The sequence below is a fragment of the Panthera leo genome, chromosome B3 (assembly GCF_018350215.1).
Source record: "Panthera leo isolate Ple1 chromosome B3, P.leo_Ple1_pat1.1, whole genome shotgun sequence".
Lineage (NCBI taxonomy): Eukaryota > Metazoa > Chordata > Mammalia > Carnivora > Felidae > Panthera > Panthera leo.
The window spans coordinates 66,090,173-66,101,960 of record NC_056684.1 but is presented as its reverse complement, the minus strand read 5'-3'; the positions used below and the strand labels follow the sequence as shown (position 1 = coordinate 66,101,960).

General features: G+C 37.1%; 1 non-coding gene across 1 annotated transcript; it reads right to left on the bottom strand.

Annotated features, from left to right (window-relative positions):
• Positions 1 to 2,062: 2,062 nt before the first annotated feature.
• Positions 2,063 to 2,164, bottom strand: LOC122223330. The gene has a single exon (XR_006204209.1). It is a non-coding gene; the product is annotated as a U6 spliceosomal RNA (small nuclear RNA).
• Positions 2,165 to 11,788: the final 9,624 nt, after the last annotated feature.

Here is an 11,788-nt window from a genome sequence, read left to right as displayed (position 1 = left end):
TTGACAATTTGTTGACAATTGTCTCAAGATGAGACCAGGAAAACAGAGTTAAATGAAAACAATAGCAGAAATTGCGGGCGGCGGGGTGGGGGGGGGGGGGGGGGTGCGAATTCAAGGTGTGGGTCATTTCTTGCTTGATTTCAAATCAGCTTCTTATCTAAAATGAAATTCCTTTTTTGGTCCTTTCTTTAACTATCTTTAAACTATTGTGCTCTGTGTTTTTAAATTCATTTACAGCTTAAAGATTTATTTGAGTTTCTCCATTTGCCTAGCAGGAAAATGCTACATGACTTTAAAATAAATATAAAATTTTACTTATTGATAGTCACTTATGGAAATGTCTTTTTTTTCTCTTAATTTTTTTTTTTTTTTATGTTAGAGAGAAAGAGAGTGAGCAGGGAAGGGGCAGAGGGAGAGAGAAAGAATTGTAAATAGGCTCCACACTCAGCGTAGAGCTCAATATGTGATTCGATCCCATGACCCTGGAATCATGACCTGAGCTGAAATTAAGAGTCAGACGTTCAATCCATTGAGCCATCCAGGTGCCCCTGAAAAAAGTTAGAAAACTAACTTTTCCCGGTGGCTCAGTGGGTTGAGCATTAGACTCAATTTTGGATCAGGTCATGATCTCACAGTTCTTAGGATCAAGCCCCACATACGGCTTTGCACTGACAATGCAGAGCCTGCTTGAGATTCTCTCTTTCTCTCTCTTTCTCTTTCTCTCTCTCTCTCAAAATAAATAAACATTAAAAAACCAACTAAGAATTAATTTTTCCCTTTTGATAGAGTCTCATGAATCTTAGATAAAACTTATAAAACATTCTTTTTTTTTAGAAAGTGCAAGTGTGAGCTGGGAGGGGCAGAGGGAGAGAAAGAAAGAGAGAGAGAGAGAGAGAGAGAGAGAGAGAGAATTACAAGCAGGATCCATGCTCAGCGAGGAGCCTTGGGGAGAGCTCAATCCCAGGACCCTGGGATCACAACCTGAGCCGAAATCAAGAGTCAGATGTTCAACTGACTGAGCCATGCAAATACTTCCTGAAACATTTTTACTATAGTCTCTTTTTTCATGTAAATGTAGAACTTCAAGTAACCTATGTTAATCCAGTAAACATAGAATATTCAAGTAAAGGAGGAAATCTCATTAGTCCCGTTACTATTTTGTTTCTCTGTCCTATTCCTTTAGTTACATCCTGGATGCAGACGTAGGAAGTCGGTTTTAGAATGCCCGTTTGCTCCTGCTGAGATATTTGTATGGGCAGTTGTGGTGGGAAAGTTATTTTCATATACCGTCACTGCCTCTAACCAAAACTGACGGAGCATTCAAGTCAAATTTTGTGGAAAACAAGCCCATAGTGTCATTTGAAAGTGAACGTCAGTCTTGCAGGTGTTCACTTAATTACACAAGGAGGACATTAGACTGAGGTAGTTCTAATACCTTAGCAACCAGCTTAAGCAAACCAAAACCTACGCCTAAGATGCGTCAAGGTTAAGAACTCAAAAGCTAAGAACAACCTACCGCAAGCAGCCAGCCTGGCTTTTCCAAATAAGGCAGATGCTGACGCTTTAGCCAAACTAAATATTTTCCTGCTGGGCTTCTGCCTCTTCTCTTCACAAGCAGCTTCCCGAAGCTCCTGTCAGCAAGGCGCTTCCTACCACCTCGGTTTGGGGCCGGCCCATGGGAATCAAGTTTGCTCCAATAAACTTAGGTTGTTGACTAGGCCTCAGTTTACCTTTAAACACGGGGAAAAGTCAACTTCTACCCTTCCTATTAGCCACAGCATGAGTGACTATGGCACTTTTTGGGGAAGAGTGGCCGTAATCGAATCTTTATTTTTGTAACTGTATAAATGGGATCCAAATGTGTCCACCACTAGTTTTTCAAAAAGAAACATTCTATAAATAAGTAAACTGCATCTGCTCACGGATGCATGTATGGACTCCCTAGATGTCTCATTGGGCTTAATTATAGACCATTCACAGTAATACATTTTTAGTATAAAGTGTAACATAATGTTAAGCCATTTTAGCTTTTGCACATACATGTTGTACTTCTGGCTGAGAGTGAAAAAAAAAAAACTTCATGAATTTGCATATCATCCTTACACAAAGGTCGTGCTAATCTGTATACTGGTCCAAATTTAGTACACGCACTGCCAAAGCAAGCCCAATATGGCACTTTTAATAAAAGAGAACTTTGAAATACTGTAAAACAATGTTACATTGGCATTTTGGGTGACTCAACGGTCAAAGTTCTCTGTCTCCAAAACACTTTAAATTTTAATTTCTTCTCCTTTCTCTGCATAAACATTCAATTATCTGGAAAACTCTGACTAATTAAATTGCTGGAGAGTTTATTTTTGCTCATCCACTTTGGATAAGCACTGCATATCAAGAACCTCTAACTGACATTTCTGTGCCCCAGATCTGTATTGACAATTACTCAGTCTTTTGAGAGACAAAGACCCAACGTTCTATCCCGACTAGGCGAAATTACTGTCCCTGGTTGGCTAACGGGCATTCATTTGCCCCAAATCCATGAGGTCTTTGAATTTGAGATAGAGAAGCTAAGGGAGGACTCCATTTTAGGCAGGCTCTGTCTGGGCTATTTTTCTGCTAGGCCCCATTTCTGAAAAAGCCAAAGAAGCTATGTTCCCACTTCAAGGAGAAAGCAGAAAAGTTAATCATGCTCAGAATTTTGTCCTAGGACCCGAACACCTGATAACATATAAGACAAGCCAGATCGCAAACATGTTCCAGGATGTTCACTTCCGTTGACATGGGCAAACCTCCACTGACATGGGCATCAACACCCCCTACCTTTGGTGATTTATGGAATGATGCCTATTGTTCACCTGACACTCGCCTCTGACTGGACCCTACCCTGGATTCCTGAAGGAACACGTACCCTAGACCTCATTCCAATATAAACCCTAACCTCAAACAATGAGACTCATTCTCCTTTCCTTTCTGAGTCTCCCAGACACTCCATCTGCTGTTTTCTGCCTGTCACTCATGTTATTCAATAAACTCTGCTTTCACTTTCTTTGCTTCACATTTGATTTCTATCCTGCGTGAAGCCAAGGACTCTCCTGGCTGGTCCTACAGGACCCTCCCCTAGGTCCTTGGACACAGCCCTCCTGTATCAAATTCGTTTAAGACATAAAAATAAATTACAATCATTTTAAGGCAATGGAATTCTGAGTTATGATCAGCTGATGTTTTGAGGGGTTTTGTTTTTTGTGTTTTTTTTTTTCCTGCATCTTAGAACACACATGTCCTGGTTTTAGATTCAAATCTCTGGAACAATTATGGTTGACCAGTAGGCTTTTTAGCTGACAAATAACTGACTGATTTGGAAGTCAGTTCTTAAGGCCCCCAGAGAGCAACATGCCAATATCCCTGAGCTTTCGACTCCTAGGTTTTTTTTCACAGTTTTTACAAAAGAACACCTCAGGTATACAAAAGCTTTGTGTAATGAAATATTTCAGAGCAGCCTGAAAAATATAACTCTTCTCCACCTGGATTCCGTTGTAGGTTAGAGCATATTTAATTTCAAGTCAATAGATTCCCTGCACATCAGCACTTAAGGGATTAAAGACAAGTCTACTTTTGTTGCCCTAAATGTACTGTTATTGTTATCAATTTATGCAGCCTTGCAATAAGTTTTCAATAAATCTAAGATTAACTATTATTTTCTCGCCTATAAATAAAATATAATCATCTTAAAAATCAATGAAGGGAAAACCATCATATCCATTAACCTGGCTCAGAATCCCTCCAGGCCCTTGCTATGAAACACAGAGTTGTGGATCTTTCATTTTATTGAGCTATATCTCTTTGTATGGCAACCAGCAGGCAAAAGAAAAAAAAAATCAAATCTAAAAATCAAAGACTACAGTTTTTTGTTTTGAAAACCACTGAGGCAGGGGCTGAATATTCTTTTCTGCCTGGGGTTAATCTTTTCTCCCCACTTTAATTTGCAATCAGATGCAATAAAAGGAAAAAATAAAAAAGGACATTGCCTCAAGTAGCTAGTGGCTTTATTACCATCCCTATTGCCAGTCTCCACTTTTTATCACTTCCAAATCCTTCGTTTTTAAAGTCACCTGTACAGCCCTGCAATGTTACAAACACCTTTAGTTGTCTTCACCAACTGTCAGTTTGTACCATCTGCTGTTACAATCTCAAAAGCAGTAATGCATGGGGGTCAAGGCCACTTTCTCTCAGGAAACTAAAAAAACAACAGAGCCAAGTCATTTAGTGTTTTTTTCTTGTTCCCTGTCAGCTTTACTACACCCTGGAGTGGACATTTTCCTTGCCTTTCAGTTGTGAATGTTCCTCAAAAGACACGAACTTCCCAAGAAGGTAACCATACAAAAACAAGGTTTTATAGACAACCCATTATCAACTAGCAGAAGGGGGTGATTAGTCATCTGCTCTGCTTGAAATAGATCCAAAAAATTCAAGCCAGTACTGCAAGGAGAGAAAGGCATTATCTCAGGATTCCAGAACTAGGGCAATCCCTCCTTAATATGACAGGCTTCTGCAGCAACCTTTGAAAGACCGCAAGTAATCTCAAAAGCCAAGCATCGGGAGGAGTTGACCAGCTGTCCCACCCACCCAAGGGGGACTATCTCCCCCATCCTCTTACCCCTCCACCCTAGAGAATCAACCCTTTTGACCTTTCTTTGGACTAGAGCCAAAAAGGACTATCTTTTGCTTCTGTTTCTGTTGACTATTAAAGTGGTTCCATTAAACTAATTCAACCACTTGGTCCAAACAGATTTTCTAAAGTCATAGCCATTTTGTTGTTGTTAGTGAAAGGAGTTATTTACAAGCATATTCCCACTCTCTTTATTTCCTACAAGTCATTACAAATTCACATAAAATTTTTCTGTGTGTAAGAGGCCTAGTTTACCCTCAAGGCAGTTCACATGCAAGTCCAAGTTTTTCCCCCATAAATAAAATATAATCATCTTAAAAATCAATATAAGAAAACAATCGGAACCATTAACCTATCTCAAAATCCCTTCAGCCACTTGTATGAACCACCCAGTGCTGAGTCTTTCATTTTATTGAGCTGTATAATTCTCTGCTCAGCAACTAGCAAAGGGAAAAAAATCAAAGACTTGGGTGTTGTGTTCTGGAAATCAGAGAGAGGTGGGAATGTGAGAATAGATTTTGACCCTTTTTGATTACAGAAAACATAGATTTTAGAGACCCCGGAAACAACGGTTTCTTGCTCCTGGAAAGATATTAGCTTGGTTTGGATTCTCCTTTAGACAATGCTTATTCATGAGCCATTTATAAAGCTGGGAGTCAATTTTGAAAACCGTCAAAAACTTTCCTTTAAGATTAACAAAGAGACAGAAAAAGAGGAAGAGAATGAAAAGGTGTATTTTATTTTTAAAAAAATGTTTAATGCTTATTTATCTGTTGTGTGAGACAGAGATAGAGAGCAAGCAGGGGATCACGAGCCTGATGCGAGGCTTGAACCCACGAACTGTGAGATCATGACCTGTGCAGAATCAAGAGTCAGATGCTTAATGGACTGAGCCACCCAGGTAACCCCAAAACATCTATTTTAAAGTGTAAGTCAAATGCAATGCCGGGACAAGACTGATTCAGACTCAAAACTATAGTCGATCAGCTGAGCTACAAATATCACATGAATTTGGTCATTATCACTGGTTAATGGTCACTTATTCTCTCTTTCTCTGTTGAAATTCCTTCATAGAGCTCTGTAATGAGGAAATATCACAAGTTTTAACAGGACCTTAAACACCTCACTTCATCAGTGTATGTACAGTCTTATATATAATATTTCTCATTGATACACTGTTTAAGAAAAAATTCTCCTTTTTATAATCCTCCATCTTTTTGAAAAAATAAAATACCTCTTCAATTAACACAAGGATAAAGTAAATAATTTTCTAGCAGTTTGTCTACCAAGCCACGAACATGTTGAATACATTTTAAAAGGCATTATTATTATACTCATATAAAAAAGGCATTATTATTAAACCCAACTCTGCATGAGATAAGTAGCTTAGACATTGGTCATTATAAAAATTGAGTAGAGAACCACTTTTTGCTAGAACTTTGAGAAAACAATCTCATATTTTTCATATTTGTGTGACGAATTTTTAATTATTATTGTGCTCAATATCTCTACAACCCAACTTAATAGCTAGAACGCTTAGAGAAAGAAAACTATACATAGCTTTCTCAGTAAAAATGTAATAAGGAAATAACAAAATGTAAATTTTTTTAATGTTTATTTATTTTTGAGAGAGAGAGAGAGACAGAGAGTGAGCGGGGAGGGGCCGAGAGAGAGGGAGACACAGAATCCGACACAGCCTACAGCTCCATATGGGGCTCAAATTCACCACCTGTGAGATTATGACCTCAGCCAAAGTCGGACCCTTAACTGAGCCACCCAGACACCCCAGGAAATAAGAGACTCTAAAATATAAATGCTATTTTCCATAACTAAATTTATTAAAATCAACTTTAATTCGTTCTAATTTTTTTAAAGTCTTAAACTGTATCCTACGTCAGATAATCAAAAGTATTAAACAGGGGCACCGGGGGCTTGGTTGGTTAAGCGTCCAACTCTTGGTTTCTGCTCAGGTCATATTCTCCGTTTGTAAGTTCCAGGCCTGAGTCAGGTTCCACCATGACAGTGCAGAGACTGCTTGAGATGTTCTCTCCCCATTTCTCTCTGCCCCTACCCTGCGCATGCTCTCTTTCTCTCTCAAAATAAATAAATAAACTTAAAAGAAAAACTATTAAACAAAAGAAAAGAGACATTATTCTTTATCAGCACTTAGCATAGGTACAGCTATTTGCTCCATTTGCATTTATTGGGATGGTTTTTATCTGATTTTATGTAGAGTATTTATTAGAATTTATTATGGTTTCTTCAGTTCCCTTAAATTTTGCTGACTTCTAAGTTTCTTTTCATCCTCCTTCTTTCCTTTCCTCCCCAGTTAATTTGGAAATAGAAATTATGTTTATTGATTTCACTAGGAACTATAGTCCCTTCCCTGATATTAATAATTTAAAATATAAATTCTATTAATAGATCAATATCAGATAATAATTGTGCCTCCCACCAATAGGCTTGTCTGATCACTGCTTCCTCTCCTCTTTCCTCAAACATTCAAAGAAACTATTAGGAAATCTCATTCCCCAATTTTTTGCTCTTCCCCAATGAGATCAGATCTTTAGAGTGTTTCTTTGTCCCACAGAATTTTACTTAGGTAGTCTATAATTCTTAACTTCAAACTATGTTTATGTTATCTCTTTCAGTGTTTCTCTGTTGTTTAGCTTTATATAATAAATTTCTATTATATAAATTTATCCTTACTTTATATAATAAATTATCAGTTAATTTTTAATTACCTACTGAGGCCTAATTATTGCAAGATTTGTTAGTACACTTTCCTTTCCCTCCTTATCTCCCATTGTCTTGAGACGTATTAATCCATCGGCACAAAGTTGGAGTCCTTCCTCAAGGATTTTCCTCAAATAGGTAACTGACTGGCATATTCTCAAGGGCCTTAACTTTCTCTTGTCTTAAGAGATAAATGATATCTTGCTTAGGCAAAGAATTTCTGGTTAGCGGTTCCTTTTTCTGTCGTCTTCTATATAAAGAATGATAAGAATATTTATACCAGACTGGTTCCCTTTCCTTTACAATTGATTCTTAAAATTTCGCCAGGATATATATAGTTGTAAGTTTGTTCTCCTTAATTCTCTTTTGAGACTGAACGACACATTTCAATCTAAAGACTCAAGTCTTTCTTCAGCTCAAGGAAATTTTCATCAGTCATTTGTTGAACTATTTTGTGTTGCCTTTTTTTTTTTTTTTTTGCTTTGGTGATGATGCCAAACCTATAACTCCCAAATCTTACTGATTTACAATAAGCTTCTTCTGAGGTCTCTAGATTGGCTACAGGTCAGATGATCTGGACTGGGCTTAGCTAGGCTGCCTAGTCCAGACTCTCAACCTCATATAGGGTTTAGGTTAAGTCTACATGTATTTTTCTGGGATAGTACCTTCAAGAGCCACAGTTCTATTGCATGTATATCTCTTGGTGGAGAAAAGTAGGCATTTCAGAGACCTGTCAGGAATTTGGCTGGACTTCTAAATGTCTCTGCTCAGAAACTCATGCACTTTCCACCTGGCCACTGAGGGGTGAAGTGAGGAGTATTTTTGAAAATAATCTAATCTTCCACATAAAGCTTTTCCATATATTTTATATTCTTTTTCTAGAAATCCTGTATTCACACGTAAAGTTTCCTGGATATTGCCTGATCACTGCAGGCATGGTTCTCTGTATTTTTGCTGTGCTTTATAAGTTATTTCTTTCTCTCAAGCTCCCAGAACACTAATTCTATTTTCAGCAAAGATTATATTCTTTTTTAGTGCCACTATTAAAATTTTTCATTTGGCAATCAGTTTTATACATTCTTATTATGGACTGAATGTTTATATCCCCTCAAAATTCACATGTTGAATCCATAGCCCCAGTGGGAGTGGTATTAGGAGCAGAAGCCTTTGGGAAGGAATTAGGTTTAAAGAAGTCATAAAGGTGGAGCCCCCGCAATGGGATTAGCACCCTTACAAGGAGGGGAAGAGATACCGACATTTCCTCTCTCCACCATGTGAGAATAGAGCTTAAGAAGGCAGCTGTCTGCAAGGCAGGAAGAGTGTCCTTACCAAGAAGTGAATCCATTGACACCTTGATCTTAGACTTCTCCAGAACTGTGAGAAATAAATGTCTGTTCTATAAATCATCCGATCTGTGGTATTTTATTGTAGCAGCCCAAGCTGAGTAACACAGTTCCAAAAAATCTTTTTTAGACTCTAAATGTATCTCCTGGAGAGTCGTTTCTATTTGTTTCATTTCTCTTTCCATCTCTTTCATTAGTTCTAATTTGCTAACGCCCTTTCTATTCTAGTTGTTTACTTTAATCTTCCTTCCTCAAGAGACTTAGTCTCCCAAAATTAGCTGTGTGCCCTCTTTGTCTACACAGGGTCGCATTTTCTTTGAGAGTTACTACAGATCAGGCTGTCTGTCACTCTGCGGCTGTGGCAATCAGACTAGTGGCAGGAGGTACGAAAGTTTCCATTCTTATGGGCTAGCAGCATAAGCTGGCAAAATGTTATCCTCCTGCTGACACTTGAAAGAGTCCCCTATATTCCCAAAGCCCTCTTGGTAGTCATCATGTAGCGTGAACCTTTCTGAAGGACCCCAAAATCTAGGCTCTGCCTTAATCCTGAACAAAGGCATGCCTTTACTTTCTCAATAATACCAGGAGTCCTCACGAACCAATATGGTAGCCACTGGCCCCAGATGGCTACCAAGCACTTTGAAATATGGCTACACAGAATTGAGATGCCCTGTGCGTAAAAATACAAATAAAATTTTGAAGAATTAGTGCAGAGAAAGCAAAATATCTCAAGATTTTTGTATAAGTTACATGTTTAAATAACATTTGGGATAGGAGTTAAATAAAACATATTATTAAAATTAATTTCCCTTTTTTCTTTTCACTTTTTTAATGTGGCTACTGGAAAATTTTGAATTCCATATGTGACTTGCAATATAGCTCACATTATTTTCCAAAGTGGACAATGCTGCAATGGAGATGGAGAACCTGTCCTGCTCAGCCTCTTCTAGGAGCTTTCAGGAAAATTCAGATCGTCCTCCAGGCACCACCAGAATAATGGAATGAGGAGGAAAGAGAAGGTAGGGAACTACTCAGGCCCACTTTCTCCTCCATGGACTTGTCTTTAAAATGAAAATAAATCCCCTTTTTGTCCCCGAGCTTTATTCTTATAATCATTTATGGTTTTTATATTCTCAAATGGACATTTCACCCTCAAAAACAAGAATAATTCTGCCTTCAAAAATATTTCTAATTAATTGATATAAGTGAAAGATTTTTAATACTCAAAAGCATTTGAAATGTTAATAATAAATTGCTTTAAAGGTTTAAAATATGCAACCCCCATTTGCACAGACTTATAAAGCATTTAACATAACTGCCCAAACATCCCTTTTACATATTGGATGGATTTATAATATAAATTATATACACTATATACTATTAGTACTATAAAAGAGATTTGAAAGCCCAACATAGTTACTCTCTGCCATTAGTCCTTGCATAGGTATTAGTGTGGCTGCTTTAGGAAATAATATTAATTTTACAATTAACTTAAAACCGCAACTAAAAAATTAATTTCATGCAAAATATTAATATACTCTATGACATAGAAAATGTATTCTAATGTCTAGGATACATTGTAGGTGAAAAAAGCAAGATGTAAAACAATATAAACATGATAATTCCCCTTACACAAAGTGCTATTATTCTCTATTAATATTGTATTCAGATAGAGTCACGTATATCCATACTAACATATCGCCAGTCAGGCATAAACATGGTAACAATACCGTTAAGCCATCTTTGCCAAGACATCTTTACCGCAAGCATTTTCACCCTGTAACTCATTGGTCAATTTCGTTTCATTTCTCCATTGACAAAGTTCCCATTTTTGTATTATAGAAAGCTAGCCTCCATGGTGGTCTATACTGTGACAAGTAGACACAGTGGTCTTAGAGTAGTAGACAAGAGCTACCTACATCAACTTGATAGAAAATTTGCTGATAAACCATACTAGAAGGGGGTGCCTGGGTGGCTCAGTCGGTTGAGCTTTGGGCTCTTGATTTCCGCTCAGGTCATGATCTCATGGTTTCATGGGTTCGAGCCACACATGGGGTTCTGCCATGACCGTGAGCAGAGCCTTCCTGGAGTTGTCCCTCTCTCTCTGCCCCTCCCCTGGTCGCTGTCTCTCTCAAAATAAATAAACTTGAAAAATAATTACTAGAAGAGTAAAATCAGACTGTAAAGCCATAGTGCATACTAAACCACACTAGTGGTGTGGAAAGTGATAGCACAGTAGTTCCAACAACAAAGCTCAGTTACATTAGTGCCTTATAGCATGAATGCATTTCCCACACAACTTCGAAGTGCCTATGTGACACTATGCTAAGAAAGAACAACAGTGTGCAAGACTCACAGCACAATACAAAGCTCAGTTACAAATATGCATGTTCATATTTGGAAAACTGATTCTTCTCTTAATAAAGGAGGAAATTAATAATTAATTTTATCTTTTTATTTCATGTTTCCTTACGTCTTTTCTAATGTCCCACTTTTATTTTTCCCTATTTTACCATATATGGCAAATCTGTCTTACAGACAATTAGTTACACAGTGAAAACACTGACAGCAAAAACACTTGTGGCAAAGATGTTTATGGCAAAACTACCTAAAACAACCATTAACATCATTTTTAGTCTCTGTACATAAATAGCTCAAGAATAATTTTAACTTCTTTAAATAAACTGTGATACTTTTGAAATGACCTCTCCATGATATAAAGAGATGAAAAATAAGGCTATCACAACTTTTCCAAAAGACTCCCATACAATAAAATGTTTGTTATTTTGAAAGCTTCTCTATTTGCATAAAAGCATGCTCTGTCACATTTCTATATTTTATTGAACTTCTATTATATATATACATATATGTATACACATATATACATATACATGTATGTATATATATATGTGTATATATACATATACGTATATATATATATATATATATATACACATATTATGTGTGTATATATATATATATATATATATATTCCAGATGTCCTTGATTTCAGAAAGGAATTTTTCTATATTTTATTGAACTTCTA